Source organism: Eleutherodactylus coqui, chromosome 5 (assembly GCF_035609145.1).
Source record: "Eleutherodactylus coqui strain aEleCoq1 chromosome 5, aEleCoq1.hap1, whole genome shotgun sequence".
Lineage (NCBI taxonomy): Eukaryota > Metazoa > Chordata > Amphibia > Anura > Eleutherodactylidae > Eleutherodactylus > Eleutherodactylus coqui.
Window position 1 is genome coordinate 157,618,188 of NC_089841.1, and position 19,646 is coordinate 157,637,833.

Below are 19,646 nucleotides of genomic sequence, written 5' to 3' on the forward strand. Positions count from 1 at the left end.
TGTCTGTCACTCAGCAAACTTTTTCACATAATTTGTCAAAGATAGCGCTCATTCACAATCTCATCTCAATAGAATCATGTATTTTATAAGATTATAGCACTCACCTCAATGTTTTTCAACTGATGTATGTATGTTTGTCAAACTTTTTTGTCTGTGCATCTGTATGTACTGGTACACCTTCAATAGGGGGTGACGGGGCAGACGAGAGCATGGATGGATGAGAGTTAGTGACCCGTGTTCGGGCTGTGGGGAATGTGTGATGCAGGTAATGACTGGGGATAAAAGTCCTCCCCATGCATGGGACTTTGCTTGGTTGAGATGTGGACGTGTAGACTGTTAAGCTGAAATGAGCTGTGAAGAAAGCCGCACGGAGCCAATATCGAAGGGGTGGAGCTAGATGATGTAATAGTACGTAATGTTTCATCCCTCTTCTCGACAAGGGAGGGGGTGAGGATCTTGAGCAGCTAGTAAAAGTTTTTGTTTAGTTTTTTTCTCCTGTCTCAAATTTGATAAGACATTGCAGGCAGGATCAGACTAATAATGAATTCACTTAAAGGAATATCACATTTCAAATATGAATAGATGTTTGTAGAATATTCTGCCCTGATGTAACTCATGTTTCTGTTATAGGTGCTAACATTTTACAGGCCTTATCTGCATCCATCAAATCTTTTTATAATGTTGTACTAACTTGAACCGGGTACTATTGTTCCAATTGAGTACCCTGTTTCAAAGGGGGGGGGGGGGGGAGAAGGCATAGGTGATCTAGGTATTGCAAGTCAGCCATTTTTAAATTTTTTGCAAGCCATTTTTAAATTTTTACATTTTTTGCAACAAGATTCTGATCTTTTTCAAATAGAATACCAGCCTGATTGTCTAGCATTGATGCAACAAGAAAATTTAAGTTTTAAAAAAAGTTACTGAAAGCCCTTGTTAACAATGCATATTTTGAGTTGTTTTTTATAGATGGTACCCAGGGTGATTGACGACTCCACACTGGATATGCAGTGGTCACACAACAAGATGTCCTAAAAAGCAGAATGCCTCCGCATGTCGCAGTACAAGAAGCGGAACTAAAGGCCCTCACTGAGGCGTGTAGAGTGGAGGAAGGTAAGACGGCAAACATTTACACTGACTCCCGGTATGCATTTGGCATAGCTCATGATTACGGCCCAACATGGAAGGCCAGACAGTTTTTTACCTCAGCAGGACAGCCAATTGAAAATGATGCAACGGTGCAGAGCCTCACGGAGGCTCTATTTCTACCTGACAAGGTGGAAAGCTCACACCAATTCCTACACCGGAGAAGCAAGAGGCAACGCCATCACAGGCCACACAGCAAAGGCAGCGGCCCTCAAGCCGTGGAAGAAAAGAAGAAAAGAAGAATTTAACAATAACTTTGGACTTTGACTAAACCTTGGACTTTGATAAAAACTTGGACTTTGATAAAAACTTGGACTTTAATAAAAAAAACTTGGACTTTGATATGAACTTGGACTTTGATATGAACTTGGACTTTGATATGAACTTGGACTTTGATATGCTAATGACTTTACAGTTACAAGCCAGCAAGGAAGAAAAGGAAAAATGGACTAAAAAGGGACGGCGTATGGTGAACAGTCAACAGCACTTGCCTACCACGATCCCTGTGCCCCATGATGGCCCAGCTGATGCAAGGAAAGACGCACCTCTCAAAGCAGTAATGATGTCGACGCTTGAACGAGGACGGGTGGCTCCTGGGTTTTCTGTAGCTGCTGCATCATTTGTCCAATTTTGCATGATCTTTGCCGTAAAGCAACAGGGCAGAAGTAAAATTTGCCACATAACACTTGCCTAGACCACTCTACCCATTTCAGGGATTGCAAATTTGGCTACACTCAGCTCCTACTTGTTGGGAAGCATGAATATGTGCTTGTTGTTGATGTTTTTCAGGTTGGAGACCTACCCTGTTACCAAAGTAAATAAGCAGGTAACCGCACAGAAGCTCATGAATGAGGTAATCTGCAGATATGAGGTACCGGAAGTGATTGAGTCAAACAAAGGTACACACTTCACAGGTGAAATAATGCAACACATCATGTCTGCTTTGGGTATATTTCAGGCTTTTCACACACCCTACCATCCGCGGAGTAGTGGGAAAGTAGATCCAAAAGACAATAGAGGAAATGGGCAAATTTTGAATTGAGTGTCTTCCATTAGTTTTTCTTTTTTTTCCAGGAGGATACATGCCACAGTAGCTGAGCTTGGGGAATGATTTTCTTGTTAATTTTGTCATAGGCCTCTCCAAGGAATTGTCAATAATGCATTCTGTAGTCTCTGCTTTTCTCCCAGGTCCTACAGATGAGTGTCACAATCTAAAACCAGGTGACAGGGTCTATGTGAAAAAGTTTAAGAGAGAAACCCGGTTTAAAAGTCCTTACCAGATGTTGCTTACCACCCCAACTGCAGTCAAGCTCGAAGGAAAGCCCACTTGGATCCACACTTCACACTGAAAGAACTCATGATCCTGTATATCCTTTACATGCTATAATGTGGTACAATTCCTCTAACACACACCTTTGACTACTGTACACTAGCCCCCTGTTTCAGGGATCAGAACAAATTAATACAATCAATAAGAGTACACTGAGGGTGAGAATCCAACACCGCATCGTGCTAAGAGAGAAGTTGACGCACCAGGTGGTAACTTTGATCCACATGTATACATAGATGCAAGAGGAGTGCCAAGAGGGGTGCCAGATGAATTTAATTCTAGAGATCAGGTTAAAGCAGGTTTTGATTCCTTATTTGCTTTTGTCACTGTTAATAATAATGTAGATTGGATGAATTATATCTATTACAATCAGCAGAGGTTTGTAAACTACACCAGAGATGCTTTTGCAAGGGTTAGCTGACCAGTTAGGACCCACTGCATCCATGGCGTTCCAAAATAGAGTGGCCCTGGATATGATTTTCGCAGAAAGAGGTGGGGTATGTAACTTCCTGTATGTGTATTATCCCTTTGATCAAAAAGAGTATGAGTAAGGGACTGGATAATGTGACCAACATTTCCCTTGTTTGAAAAAGATGAAGAGCCAGTTCCGATAATGCCAACCAGATACGTTACCAGAAGAATGGAGAAATGTACTAGTACTGCGCCTGCCCCGGTCTCATAAGATGGACTGTCAGTGGAATTCCCATTTGCCTAGGGAAAGTGCAGAAGACCTTAGGTTCCGGCGAGGGCACACCCTGTGGGGTGTTAACTCGTACAGATAGAGGGTATGGATGCCCGGAAATAAGCCCAGGGAATCCATGGCCTCCTTCGGAGGTGAGGTAGGGATTCCCCCCCCCCCTTAGGAGTAGGGACTTACGGGCAGTGGAGAAACCCTGATGCAAGGGAGAGGCGACCGAGGAAGAGTGCAAGGCCTGGTACTTGATCTCCATATTAAGTTTTTTAGGGGGGTTTGTGAAGGTATATGTATATATTGCCATATGTTTTTTATGCTTTATACCTATATGCAAGTTCTATTCAATTCCAAATGAGAAAAAACTTATATGTCGCCTTACATCAGATATTCCAAAGGCCTTGCAAGGCGAAGACAAAATGTATCTTGAACAAAATGTATCTTTAAACACAGCAAAGAAAAATCGGACGAAGGACGCGTACTTCGCTGTTTTCCCGGAGGCGCCAGTATTAAGATAACAACTGTTCAACTATGTACATAATTTTCACTGTCTCAGGCCGGAAATCCGGACTTCCCATATATGGTTATGAGCCCATCACCCATACCTGGTGATGGGACAAAAGGGTATAAGATCTCATGTAATCTGTAATAAAGGCGAAGCGCAGTCATGTCCCCGTGTGAGGAACGATACCAGACCTCCGTGTGGTGTTTCTTTCTTTACGGCCGGCAGCGGGGCAAGTGGGGTGGGCCTGATTGGTGCTGTACTTAGAATTTTACCCTGACACGACAACCACACCTATGACAACCCTTAGTTGTTAAGTGTTAGGCATACTCTATTCCTGTGATTGAATAAACTCATAATATAAGTTCTTCAGATACAATAAAATTGTACATTTTATCGATTCCAATTGGAAATGCTGGAACCTTTGCTCTGTTGTTAACGTCTGTGTAGTAGAAGGTAACCACAATGGGGAAATGACTGCTGCCGCTGGGGTGAGCTGGTGATAGTGATCTTAAGACCTACTTGGTAGAGAGTTGTGACAGGAGCACAGGGAGAAAGGTGTGAAAGTTTCTGCAGCTTGGTGTATGAAGGTACAGGCAACAGGAATTTCTGTTCGTGATCCCAAACTATTTAATTTTTTTTCCTACAAAGTGAATATTCTTTTCAGTTTTTAAAATGATCAGTCTTTAAATATTTAAAATTGTGAATGATTCCATTTTTGTTTTTTTCATTCATACATTTTACTTCTTGGCCTAAAACTAATTTTTAATTGTGAAAAATCAGTTTTAGGCCAGGAAGAATAAATGAATGAGAAAAATAATAGTTGGAATTTGTATGGACTTCGTGTGAAACTGGGCATCCCCGAAAGTGACTCATTGACTAATTTCCTGATGTTAAAAGAATAATTTGCCACCCCAGGTATTATGCAGCAGTCCAAATAGTTATCAGTCAGTATGCTTCTGTAGTTAGTTTTGATAACGGTCATACTTGAAAAACAGGCTAGATATAGAATTACTGGTCAACATGAGGAAATTAGTACAATTTATATGGAAGGATCATTTTTCAAAGAATTCCTTTTTCTTCGGGGCTTCAAACTTTGATCTTTTTTTTCAGTGCTATCCACAAAAAAACAAAATCCTTGCAGCATCTCTATCAATGTTTCTTCAGCTCACTCTTTGAAAAAATTCTCTATGGCTGGTAGAAGCAGCTTAAAGCAAGAAAGTACTTTTCTTTTGATAACCCAATAAACCTCTGTATGCAGAATTGGTTCCTCATACTGCATGTCTAACTCTTCGGTGAACAGTCCCATAGAAAGCAATGGCTGAATCTTGCTAGCAACCTTGAGAACACTTTTTATGACCTCATTCATGTTCAAAAAGTTTCTGCACATGGCTTGCTGTTGAATGATACAGCAGTAGGGAAAAAGCTTCAGAAAGCTTTCTTCTTACAAAGAACTAAGAATCTATTTTGAACTTCAGTGAAAGCTGAGGCCCCATCTGTAGTAATACTGGCAAGCATACTTATTGCAGTATTTTCAGAAATAGAATACTGCTTTAGTTTCACATAAATATCTTTGCCTCTATTGTGACCTTTTTAAAGGAAGGGTTTTTACTGCGAAGTTACTGAAAACCATACTAACCAATATTGCTGTCTGTCTCACTGTGACACAGACTCCATCCTCTCATAGACTACTCTGCATGCTAACAGCATCCTGGCACAAGAGCAGTCTGTTAAATAGATCTGCCCCTCCCCTGCACTTCAAGTAACTCATCACCTACCCTCTCCTCCACATTAACTTTGCCCACACTTCCCATTAGTCAGTACACATCCCCCCTAGCGCAATTCAATAGCATAGTTGTGTGATGCACAATGGCTCTGGACAAGGTAGTTCACCCCTTTCCTAAATTACTCTGCACTGGCATCAGTATGTAGCTGCAACCTGCAGAGGACGTCTGTAGCGCCATGGCAACCAGTAAACTGGGGACTCTGTTAATACTGCAGATACAATTTTAATCAGCCGTTCTAACTGAAGCCTGGCATTCCACTTGGCAGCCATCAGCGATCAGCCCATGGACAGCAATTGTTGGGTTGCCGACCTTTGTCGTATACGTTTTTTATGTTTTGCATGTTTGTATCTTGTCCCCAAGATCATTCAGCCAAGAAGATCTAATAGATGATGATGTAATTCTGATGACTTCACAGGAAGTCGTTCACATAGGAGAGACTGACCTCTGGTCTACAGCACAAAACGACTCATGACCTGTGGTAAGAAGGAAACCCATGACACAGGCACCCGTAATTAAGGAGTTAAAAATGTATGAATGCAACTAATCTGGGAGTTTCAGTGTGCTTCTTTAATTTTGCAACTAACTAATACTCCATTTCCCATTGGATGATAAGTGGTCCAACAGAGGTCAACTACATCATGGAGATACAATATTGCCCCCATGAGACCACTCTCACACACAATGCTTTTTACAAGCGCAGTAAACACTGTACAACAGTAAACAGCTTGTATTTGGTATTGTTGTAATTGTACCTTTAATTTATACATAATAAGAATTATGTATATTGTTTTAACCCTCATTACCTGGCTCTACTGGACCTTCACCTGACAGATGCAGGTAAATGGGCTTTTACAAAAATTAATAAAGTGCCCCTGCTATAGCGCTTAGCATCATCTGCAAATACAGAAATCTAATTCTGTGAGATATTTTCAAAACCTATAATAAATCTATTGAAAACAACTGAGCCTTGTAGTACCCTACTAGTTACTATGTTCCAATCTGTAGACATTTCATTAATAACCACTGTTATTTATCTAGTCAATTAGTAATCAGTTTGTACATATTGCCTAACTCCCACCTCTTGTTTAACTCTTTGAGGACCAATGGCCATACTTGTCCCATAGTTGTAAGCTATTTCAAATACGATAGAATCCATTACGGTCCAGAAAGGGTTAATGTACTAGTCTTTTATGTGGTATAATATGAAATGGTTTTGCAATATTTAGTAATACAACATCCACAGCCTCGCTCATATCCAGTTTAAAACGGACTTTTTAACAAGTTGATCATCTTCTATGGCCAATAAATCCATGCTGATGCTGTGTTATAAAGTTACTATCATTCAGATACTCTGGGATAGCATGTCTTAAAAAGCCTTGATTTATTTACTACTGAGGATAAACGTACTGGTCTGTAATTTTCTACCTCATTTTTTATTCCTTTTTTAAATATCGGCACCAGCGCAGCACTTGTCACAGTATAAGGCAGTCCTGTGGAACAACCCCATCTTTAAAAGGGTTGGCTATAATGTTTTTTTTCTCTTTTGATGGCCTTAAGTTTTAATAAGGCTTTATGTTTTTGTAGCTCATCTGTAAATCACCTCACTGAAAGTATAGTGTGAACTTCTTATGTTGCTGTCACTATTTACTAAGTGCCGCACAACCTGCACATCTAATACCGTCAGACTTGAAAAAGTCGAAAAGTTCTCTCCTCTAACTGGATCCTGTGACAGTTGTGAAAAGTAATTTTGACAAAAATCTGCTTCGTAATTGGACCTAGAGGTATCAGCTTCCAAATCTCTGACTGAGTTGTTAAAATCCCCCTGCTGTTTTCTTATTTTCATTAGCATACTCCTCTGCTTACATGAGACATCTACAATTGTTCAACTGGTATGTCTTCTGTCTATCATTTATTTCAACAAGGAGAGGGACACCTCTGGCGGTACTTAGATCCCAACTTATATCATGCTTGATCCTTCTCTGCCTTAGCAGTAGGCATAAGGGCAAAATCTGGCAATCCCCTCACTACATAGTCATAAACACAAATGGAACACAAAATGATAAAGAGAAAACAGACACAAAAGAACTAATTCATTTATACTCACAAAATGTAGACCTGCAGCTGCGCAGCTGGGATAAACTATACAGCTTCTTCCTCAACAGCTTCCCTTACTAATAAATGGAAAACTGCCAACTTATGTAGAAGGCAACGCCCAGCGGAGCGTGATACACCAATACAAAAAGTGCATTTGTTACCAGCGTGAACATGATTAACTTGTTCCAGAAGAAGCCATGTGATATGAGGTCTTAGTGACAAATGATAACAAGCATTATCACAGAGACCTCATTCTGTTGTGTGAGGAATGCCTTTTGCAATACTTAACATCTGCTCACTTCCTGGAACAGAGCGTAATATTGCTGTATCAGCAGTGCTGGCATATGCAACCTCAATCACAGGACTTCAATCTTCCTCACTGCATATAAATATGCAGCTATTGGGTTATGCCCATCTCATAGGTATCATTCAATATAAATGCATTTATATAAATGATGATTATCCCGTTTTGTTGAGTAGAGATTTTTTAAAGAATTGGGAAACGGACTATATGGGTTCTATTAAAATGATGGTTTTCTTGACTCCCAGAAGTCATGTTATGGATTCACTGCTTGTCTAGGTCTAGAAAGCGTTCTGGAATAAGTTGGCGCTATACAAATAAAGATTATTATTATTATAGACTAGTACCGTATATACCGGCGTATAAGACGACTTTTGAACCCCGAAAAATCTGCTCTGCAGTCGGGGGTCGTCTTATGCGCCGGTAATACAAAAAAAAAAAAAGTGTAAAAAAAAAAATTTTATTACTCACCTCCCACGGCGTTCTGTCGCGCTCCGGCAGGATGTCGCTCGCTCTGGCAGGCTGTCGCTCGCTCCTCGTCCCCGCCGCAGCATAGCTTTCTGAATGCGGGGCTTGAAATCCCCGCTTCCAGAAAGCTAATACACACGCCGGCAGCCATGACAGCATTGAATGGCTGTGATTGGCTAAAGCACACGTGGCTTCAGCCAATCACACTATTCAATGACATCATTGAATGGCTGTGATTGGCTGAAGGCGCACGTGTTAGCAATCACACCCATTCAATGATGTCATTGAATAGTGTGATTGGCTGAAGCCACGTGTGCTTTAGCCAATCACAGCCATTCAATGATGTCATGGCTGCCGGCGTGTGTATTAGCTTTCTGGAAGCGGGGATTTCAAGCCCCACATTCAGAAAGCTATGCTGCGCCGGGGACGAGGAGCGAGCGACAGCCTGCCGGAGCGAGCGACATCCTGCCGGAGCGCGACAGAACGCCGTGGGAGGTGAGTAATAAAATTTTTTTTTTTTTCTCCACTGTATACCGGCGTATAAGGTGACAGTTGGGGGGTCGTCTTATACGCCCCGTCGCCTTATACGCCGGTATATACGGTAATTATTAGGAAATTATAGTACCAGTGTTTCTGGTGGTGCAATGCGCCACACAGCTTTGCTACATGCACATCACACATACAGCTGTGGTACATGGGTGTGTGACAGACACACAGCTGTGCTACATACAATGCACCCGACAGACACAGCTTTGCTACATGACATGCCCGTCACAGACACAGTTTTGGTACATGACATGCACCTGACAGACATGACATGTGCATGGTACAAACACAGCTCTGCTACATTATATGCACATGACAAACACAGCTGTGCCACAGTACATGTGCATGTTAGAAACTCAGCTCTGCTACATGACATGCCTGTCACAGACACAGCTTTAGTACTTGACATGCGCATGGTACAAACGCAGCTCTGCTACATTATATGCGTGTGACAGACACAACTGTCAGTACATGCGTATGTTCCAAACTCAGCTCTGCTACCTGACATGGGCAACACAGACACAGCTTTGGTACATGACGTGCATGCGACAGACACAGCTGTGCCACAGTACATGCACATGTTGCAAATTCAGCTCTGCTACATCACATGCGCATGACAAACACAGCTGTGCTACATGACATACATCCATGCTGACTACACACATTACACGCACAGCACATTAGACAAACAGTCACTCGCAGCTCTACTACATTTATGCTGACTGCACACATGACACTCACAGCTCTTGGATACAGTGATGAGCCACTGGTCATGTGATCCCTGACTCCACCCACACAGGTGATCACATGACAGTGACATAATCACAGGTCCTGGTACTTTGTTAGCTTATGCAGTACTACCAAACTCCAGAATGGCTCCTCCCACAGCAGTGACATCACCACAGGTCCTTCAGCCCACTGGATCTCTGTAGTGACAGTAGGTAAGTGTCTCCTATCAGGACTGCTGAGTTGTGTCTGACATAATAACAGCTTAGTTGTATTCTCAGTGTGTTAGGACCTACCATAATGGCACCAGGGGGTGGAGCTATGATGTCGCCAGGGGGAAGGGCTATGATGTCGCTAGGGAGTAGGAGCATGAGAATCACTCGCTTACATACTTACAGACATGTGGTTGTTAGTAGTTTGATTATTATTATAGGTCTTTTGAACATAGGCATATACCTCAGCAGTGATGTGGAGGTAAACAAGCATGTTATGGAGGTAGTGTTCCCTAAAATTTAAAGGTGTATTCCCATCTGAGACACTTCTGACATATCTACAGACATGAGACCCATTATGTCAGACGAGGCAGCTACAGACTGAATGAGCCAACTGGGCAAGCTTTCTTGACTCTCTCCATAATTTCTATAGACTTTAATGGAAAGAGGTTACAGGGGTTATCTGGGTTGTAAAAGTTGATGGCCTATTTTCAGGGTAGACCATTAATATCTTGATTGGTGGAGGTCTAACTCTTGAGACCTTGTTGACCAGCTGTTTGAAGAGGCCACTTCAATGTTTATATCTGTCTAGCGCTAGTTGATAATGGTTTGTGCCATACTTTGTAACTGCCATTATGAGTATTGCAACCTTCAGTGGGACAACACTGCAGTATTCGGAATGGCCACTATGAAAAGTATTGTGCTCGGATTATGAACCAGTAAGCTAGCAGATGTACACATTGAAGAGTCCACAGTGCTTACCAAGAGCAGTGACTGTTTCAAACAGCTGATCGGAGTTGTACCCCCATGGATCAGATATAGATGGCCCATCCTGAGGAGAGGCTCCCAATTGTTACTTCCAGGAAAAAAGTGCGGTTCAACACATTGTACAATACAATAATAAGTATTGTGAACTTATCATCAGGAATCCAACCTGGCTGATGTCTGCTTTGACAGAAGATATCAAGTCTGCAGACTCATTATAAATACTTCACCTTTTGTTTACCATCATCCTTGTACTTTTTCTTCTTCATCATTGTACTTTTACTGCAATACTAACCTTTGGTCTGTTCATTTTTCTTTCTCACTTGTCACTTTTTCTGATTAAAGGAGTTTTACAGGACTGTGAAATTGATGGCCTATCCTTACGGTATGTCTGCCTCTATGAATCAATTCACAAAGCTACAGCTGCTGAAATCCACAGCAATTGGTTGATATCACTGGGGAAAGCTACATATGTGCTATTGTTTCTCATCCACTATCAACCTGTTTCTAGCAGCTTATTATTCCCTCTATAGACTATAGTGAACATCTATCATATATTCACATAATGCGTTCAGCATCAACACTGCATCTCGACCACAATGTACCTTTCTTTTTTTTAAAGATGAGCTGTCATAGTAAAACAACATTTCCTTATAGGAGAGCACTAATGCTGTTGCTCTTTGATAAAATCTCTGGAACGTTAAAGCATAAGGTTGGCCATACACATTAGATAAATGTCAATTTTAACAGGATATCAGGAGTAGGAGCATAGGTTGTTGGATTTTTAATATGCCTGATCCATTGTTCCTGTGAAAGATAAATTGCGGCCTGACAAGTGTTGAGATGATGGCTATCTTAAGTGTATAGCCACAGGTGCTTATGGCTTGAGTGGCTGCTTGGGACCCAAGGCTCCCTGGGGGGCATACAGTGCTCATCACCTAATCTGTTTATCATCTAATCTTGCATTCCGCTTCACTCCTCTCTGGGCCATCTGCAACACTCGCCCTGTTATTGGAGGCATCTACATTTTGCCTACTGTCATAGTAACCAGTGTGTAGGGCTGAAAAAACTACATATGTCCATCTAGTTCAACCTATAACCCCCCAATGTTGATCCAGAGGAAGGCAAAAAAAAACATGAGCTAGAAGCCAATTCTCCCCATTTTAGGGAGAAAAAATTCCTTACTGACTCCCTGGATCACGACCTTTCTGAAGTAATCAGTGACTCTAACATGTAATATTGTTACACTTAAGGATGCCGTCCAGGTCCCTCAAACTCTTTTAGTGAGTCCGCCATCACCACGTCCTCAGGCAGAGAGTTCCATAGTCTTACTGCTCTTACAGTAAAGAACTCCCTTCTACGTCGGTGTAGAAACCTTCTTTCCTCTAGACAGAGGATGTCCCCTTGTTACAGTCACAGTCCTGGGTATAAACAGATGATGGGAGGGATCTCTGTATTGTTTGCTGATATATGTATACATAGTTATTAGGTTGCTCCTCGGACGTCTTTTTTTTCTAAATTTAATAATGCCAATCTTGATAACCTCTCTGGGTATTGTAGTCCATCCATTCCATTTATTAACTTAGTTACCTGTCTTTGAACCCGCTCAAGCTCTGATATGTCCTTGAGTACCAGCGCCCAAAACTGTACACAATATTCCATGTGTGGTCTGACCGGCGACTTATAAAGAGGAAGAACAAGATTCTTGTCATGTGCCCCTAGACCTCTTTTGATGCACCCCATGATCCTATTTGCCTAGGCAGCAGCTGCCTGACACTGGTTGATCCAGTTAAGTTACCAGATTCTTAAAATCCTGAAGTCCTTTTCCATGTCGGTGTTACGCAGTGGTTTCTAATTTAATGTGTAATGGTGACATGTATTTCCCCTGCCCATGTGCATAACCTTACATTTGTCAGTGTTAAACCTCATTTGCCACTTTTCTGCCCAAGCCCCTAGCTTGTCCAATTCCATTTGCAACTGTATACTGTCTCTCTACGTGTCCTGTCATGGGGGCACCTGCGACTTGAACGCTATTATGTGGGGTACCTGCAACTTGTTCTGTGTTATAGGGGAAAACTGTGTCTCTTGCATACTTTTATGAGGGCACTTGAAGCTTGCACCTTTTTATGAAAGTCACCTGTGGATTTCAAAATCTAGGTAGGTACTAGTGACTTGTATCCAGTTGAGAATTTCTCAATTTTAAGAAAAAAACTTATTTTGGTCAAACATATGTAACACATTTGCATACTAGGTACACCTTACAAAACATGGTGTAAAGGACGACGCAGTAACAAAAAGCCGAACGATATTTGAAGTCGGAGTTATTACAAAAGAAAACTATGTGTCCATACACTGCTATAAAGTGCGCAGTCACTGTTTATATATATATATATATATATACACACACACACACACACACACACACACACACACACACATACACTAGAAGTGCAGTTAGGAAATGGCCACCAGAAGGCAAAGCTGTAGAGTTTTGCAAGGTGCTAAGTTGGCGAATAAGCTTAATTAGGTGGCACCTGAGAGGTCTCAATAAAGGAGAAGGTGTGCCTCTCAGAAAAGGCTCTCTCCTGAGCTACTTGGTTGCTGGCTTCCACTTGGTGTAAAAAGAGGCTGTATGTCTGGTGAACCCTAAGACACGACAGGGGAGGTGATGCCCCCTGTGCTGGGACATTATCTATGGTAAAGGACTGTTGACATTTGGTTATGCTGCTGTGATGGTTTTTGAGGCACTAGGCCTGCTAGTAAGGGCAATGCCAAATGTTTCGGTGAAGGGCAGATGGCCAGGATTTGTTTTGGATGTCTATCTCCACTGCAAATGTGTGCAGTGCTATAAGAACACTTGCTGCGACAATACAATAAGACTGGCAGATGCCAGATCTAAGGAGAAACTTGATTATGGATGTGTGTTCCTGAGAGTGTGCCACCCATTTTTAACGAAAGATGATGATCCTAGTATGACTGTTCCTCCAGTTTGTCACTATTAGAGATGAGCGAATATACTCGTTTCGAGTAATCACTCGATCGAGCACCGCGATTTTTGAGTACTTCTGTACTCGGGTGAAAAGATTCGGGGGCGCCGGGGGGCGGGGGGAGGTGTGGCGGAGCGGGGGGTAGCAGCGGGGAACAGGGGGGAGCCCTCTTTCTCTCCCTCTCCCCCCCACTCCCCGCTACAACGCCCTACTCACCCACAGCGCCCCCCGAATCTTTTCGCCCGAGTACGGAAGTACTCGAAAATCGCTGCTCTCGGGCAAAAAAGGGGCGTGGCCGAGTAGGTTTGCTCATCTCTAGTCACTATATTAAATATAAATATTAGTATTTGCTGAAAGGGAAACGTTTGTACATAGTCAAGATGTACAAATATCCCTTTGAATACACTAAACTTATTAGGATGGAAAGAATATGGCAAAGCTGTTAACCTGTCTAGACCAAGCCATACTCCTATTTAATAACTCTGCATGCAATGAGACCAGTCAAAAGCTTCCATGGCTGAGACTGAAGGGTTGTTTCTAAACAGAAGGAAGGATTGTGAATATAAAAAAACAATAATGTAATGTAATACAGAGAAATCCTGCAGGAAAACCTGCTGCATTCTGCAAGAGAACTGCAACATAGGATTTCAAGTGAATAAAAACACAGCCACAATTTTAAAGTCCAAGTTAAAAAGGAACAGTGCAAAAACAACAATTTCACAGTCCTAGTGTTGCAAAATTAGAATTGTGACCTCAGTCTAATACTGAATATGTGGCTGGACAACTTGAACAGTTCTGTATGGGTGCTTTCATGTGTGGTGGAATAATTACCAACATGTAGCAGAATATTCCTTTGTGCGGAAAAATCTGCATTAAGATCCACAAGTCTAACAATGATTTTGACACAGATTTACAAAGCAGAGTACATCATAAGTCTATACATTGGTATATAGTGCTTTGCTGAGGGTATAGTTTGGGGGATTTTAAGTAGGTTAGTTTAAAATAAATAATAAAAGTTATGTTTTATTGAGGATTCAAGAAGGTTTTATCTGTCTGATGTCAAATGGTTTTAATGGTCCATCAATTCCTTCATATACTTTTTTTTTATACCCAAAAGGCATGTAAAAAGGCCAGTGTTTTGTTTTTAAATTGCCATGTGTTTTAGGTGGTGTCTTTATTTTTAATGTGTCTTAGACTTTTGTTTTTTGGCCTTTTTTATGTCCTATTGAAAAGGCAGTGCAAAAATATCAGTGAGAAAAAAAAACATTAAACCAACTGCCTGCTGTGACTTCACAAAAGCTCTCTAGGCCCAAAAATGCATGACAGGTGAAAAAAATTGGTCACAAATAAGTCTGTAGTGTACTTCTCATTTACCTTCCAGCTAACATCTGCCTGCAGTGCTGTTTGAAAAAACAAACAAACCAGAAAACAGGTCAGTAAGCACTAAAAATGTGGCATTCTTCGCAAAAATGCTGTGTGTGAAGCCACCCTGGCATGATGCGCATTACAAACAGCGCTTATTTTGGTGCATTTAGTCCGTCCCCCGCCACTTTTGGTGCATCTGATAGGACAGTCATTTTTTTTCAAATACAGCATGACTTAAAAAAAAAAAAAAGTTTTCAATAGGCTTCTGTATAGAAAAAAAAACATGCATGGGAAAAAAAACTCTTTAAAATACCACAAAGAAATGCTTGTAAAAAAGGCATGAAAATTACAGCTTTATTTTTGTAAACAAAAAATAAAAATGCCACAAGAAAAGTGTGAAGGAAACCCAAAGACATCATGCCTGACTATTTTCCTAAATGCTGTGATGCAAGTAGGGAGATTTCTAAAATGTCGATTACAACCTTGTGACCTGTGCCAGCTGTTAGTGGTACCAGTAATTGTCACAGTGCCAGTGGTCATCACTGCAACATTCCCAACAAGGAGTTCTGTACATGGTGACCTGAGGTGGCCCCCGGCTAGTGTACTCCGCAGCCTTATGGCTAGGACCTTGCAGAACATTAGTAGATGATAACCGGTAGTGAATAGTATTCAGTAGCCCTCATTATAGTTCTGCATTACCTAGGACTAGATAAACTTTTACTCCATGCACTCTCCATCTATAGACCTCTCCAGGAACTAAAGCAGAACGTCTTCCATGTGTAGCAGTTGTGCAATTCTCCTGTCCTCACATGCTCTGCCATGGTAGTAATCCGATGCTGGGTGTATCAGTGCCACCGGGGAGGGCACTGACATGTACAATACAGTGTACTGCGTGCCAGCTTCTCTTGCCAAGAGTAGAGGACTCCTGTGCCACCCAGCAGCACTTTGCCCCACTCCCCCATCCCTTAGTATACCATGCATCAAACACTGGGAACAGGGGGGACATGCAGCTACCTTGTATGTGCAGCAGCTCCTCTCGTCCTCTGCTCGGCTCTCTCAGCGCTGTGAACTTTATACTGTGAACGAGCTGCAGTCTCCAATCACATCGCATCACATCAGCAAGGGTTCTGCAAGGAGAGGCCCCAGATCTGTGCCCGCTCCCCACCCACCGGCAGATGTGCCCTGTGTGCCATCCCACGCTGCTCTGACCGTGGCGCTGGCTCTTCTAGGTTATCACCGGGAGAAGAGTAATGCAGCATGACAGCCTCCCCGGAGTACACGGTGTGAACGAGGGCTTTGCTTCTTCTCCCTTTTATGATATCCAAATTCGTGAAGAAAGGGAAATTCATTGCTTTTCAGTAAGAATACAGGAATAATAAGAAGTTGTTGTACAGCAGGGGTGTCAAACTCATGTTCACCGAGGGCCACATCAGGCTTAGGATTACCTTCAAAGGGCCGATTGTAATTGTAAGACTGTATGGTAAGGGCCTTTTCACACAAGCGTATTTGCGTATATAATAGGCAGTGAATAGAAGGCATTGATTTCAATGAGTTCATCACATGATGCATATTTTCACACAGCATGACCTATTTTGTTGCGTACTACGCACCGCAATTGAAGTGAATGGGCCACGCAAATACGCAGTGAATGCACAAGAAACCTATGTATTCACTGCATACTTGTGCACCATTTCAGTGCGCCCATCTACGTTCTTTTTTGCGTGCCCAAATATGCAGGCATAAGCGATTTTCAATTGCGTAAATACGCAGCGTAATTGTGCGACCGAAATACGATTACGCCTGTGTGCACGAGCCCTAATAGTAACCCCTATAGTCGCCCCAGTAGTAATAGTGACTCTCATAGTGGCCCCAGTAAAAATAGTGACTCTCATAGTGGCCCCGGTAAAAATAGTGACTCTCATAGTGGCCCCAGTAATAATATTGGCCACAGTAGTAACAGGGTACCCCACAGTGGCCCCAGTAGTAATGACGACCCCCACAGTGGCCCCAGTAGTATTGGCGACCCCCACAGTGGCCCCAGTAGTAATGGCGACCCCCACAGTGGCCCCAATAGTAACGGCGACCCCCACAGTGGCCCCAGTAGTAATGGCGACCCCCACAGTGGCCCCAGTAGTAATGGTGACCCCCACAGTGGCCCCAGTAGTAATGGCGACCCCCACAGTGGCCCCAGTAGTAATGGCGACCCCCACAGTAGTCCCAGTAGTAATGGCGACCCCACAGTAGTCCCAGTAGTAATGGCGACCCCCACTGTGGCCCCAGTAGTAATGGCGACCCCCACTGTGGCCCCAGTAGTAATAGCGACCCCCACTGTGGCCCCAGTAGTAATAGCGACCCCCACTGTGGCCCCAGTAGTAATAGCGACCCCCACTGTGGCCCCAGTAGTAATAGCGACCCTGACAGTGGCCCCAGTAGTAATAGCGACCCTCACAGTGGCCCCAGTAGTAATAACGACCCTCAAAGCGGCCCCAGTAGTAATAGCGACCCTCACAGCGGCCCCAGTAGTAATAGCAACCCCCACTGTGGCCCCAGTAGTAATAGCGACCCCCACTGTGGCCCCAGTAGTAATAGCGACCCCCACTGTGGCCCCAGTAGTATTATGAACCCCCTCATTATTATTTACCCCCCTCAGTAATATCAACCCCTCACAGCAATATTAACCCCCCTCAGTAATATTATCCCCCCCAGCAATATTAACCCCCACAGCAAAATTACCCCCTCATTAATATTATTAACCCCCTTAGTAATATTAACCCCTCTCATTATTATTAACCCCCCATAGTAATAATGTTATCCCCCACAGCAATATAACCACCCTCAGTAATATTATTAACTCTCCTCATTAATATTAACCCCCTCAGTAATAATATTATCCCCCTCAGTAATATTAATCCCCACAGCAATATTAACCTTTTCCAATCCACTGTCTGACGTCTTCCTACATTCTGATTGCAGCCTGTGCAGCTCTGATGTTGGAAGACGTCCGGCAGGGTAGTCTTACTGTATATTTCTGGACACTCTATTGTCCGGCATGTCACATACCGCAGTTCTGGCTCTAGCCAGCAGATTGGGCCATTGTATAATGGCAGAAAGTGAAAGCCCCCTAGGAAACCTTGAATCCAAAATTGTCTTGCAAATGGTTAACCTCTCAGTAATATTAACCCCCCTTAGTAATATTAATAACCCCACAGTAATAATAGTTCCCCCAACCCATATACTTACATCTCCTTTGCAGTCAGCGCCGCTCCCCCTCTGCTCATGCTGAGCTCGGGAGCACACTGACAGCAGTGTGTGACCTGGAACGCTTCCTCTCTTGTCTTATCTTCTGCGGAACTGAGGAGCAGAGGACTCAGGAAAGGAGGATCCCGGCTGCACACTGATTTCAGAATGTGCGTCGGGATCAGTGCTGCCAGCGTGATTACCAGCGGGGAGCTGCAGCACCCCAGCAGGTAATCGCTTCAGTGGTTATCTGCTGTCGGTACACTGTGGGCCACATAAAACACCTGTGTTGTAAAGGATCACCAGTAAATAGAAAGCCGAGTTTTCTGCTTCTACTACTTCTACAAGGCTTGGTATACCTTTATAGTATAATTACAAGTTGTGCCCAACTCACGCTAGGCACCAATCTGCGTTATCCAATCTACATGGACACCGCACATTCAGATGCACCACAATGTCCTTTTTCTCATCCGTGAAAGACAGGAAAAGAATTTGCCATGAGTTTTATTTTACATGGACCATGGTGCTGCATAAAAAACGTCTGTGTATGGCTTTTAATGGGGTATGTGCTGTCTGTGAGAATTACATGGACGGACACATGGTTACGAAAAATGTTTAAAAAATTGTCCGCAAAGACTGACCGTTTTTTTTCGCTTGTGTCTCGTCCAATTTTTTTTTTGGTCTATATCAGGAATAACAGGCAGCATCCAGACTGCACACTGATGGCATCTGGGTGTTACAGTTTTTCTTTCTAGCTCTATTAAATTAGCAAGTTTTATCGGTAAGGCCCAATGTCCATGGGCAAATTTGGATTGTGGGACACCTGCAGTTCAAGCCACCCATAGGAAGACATGGGCGTCCGCAGCTGAATTAAAGCATGCGGATTTGTTTTGCAGACCTTTAGGTCCGGAAAACAAATTGTGGCATGCCCCATTTTGCTGCAGTTCCCGTGCAGACGGCTTCTATTGTCAATGGAAGATGTTAGATACATGCATTGGTAACATGGGGCAGATTTATGAAAGACTTCAAAAGAAAAACTGTCTTTGGTGCTCATAGCAACCAATCACAGTTTACGTAGCTTTAATTTCTAATTGTGCTTTGGTATAATGAAAGCTGCACTGTGATTGGTTACTATAGGCAGCAAAGACAGTTTTTAGTTTTTTGTTTTTTTCTATCTTAACTCTTCTTCATAGTGTATACATATCTTCCTGTCTGCCAATGATGGTTGTTTGCATCTGGTTATGGAAGGATACCGTAAAAAAGGGGTATTTTACAGCTATAGATATATATAGCTGCTGCACATACACACATACTCAGAAGTCATGCAGATGAGAGATGGCGTTATCATGGGGATCACTTGACTTTAATGTGTAAATTGGTGAAAGCTGTTGCCATAGAGATCTAGAATTCAATAGCAGGTTATCTCCAGCATTCTGGCCATGATTTAGGATATTAGAAAAGGTATTATTGCGTTAAAAAAAAACCTTTATGT

The 19,646-nt window shown here is 42.6% G+C and overlaps 1 protein-coding gene across 4 annotated transcripts in view; it reads right to left on the minus strand.

Annotated features, from left to right (window-relative positions):
• LOC136627942 (catechol O-methyltransferase-like) overlaps nt 1-19,646 on the minus strand; it is a 63,721-nt gene that overhangs the window by 17,470 nt on the left and 26,605 nt on the right. The window contains exon 1 of one of the 4 annotated variants that reach the window (XM_066603477.1): nt 15,932-16,089. The exons of 2 other annotated variants lie outside the window; for them this stretch is intronic. The gene's annotated coding sequence lies outside the window, so the exon portion shown is untranslated. Of the gene's footprint in view, nt 1-7,557; nt 7,646-15,931; nt 16,090-19,646 lie in introns of those variants that run through there. One more of the 4 variants, XM_066603476.1, reaches the window with a different exon arrangement.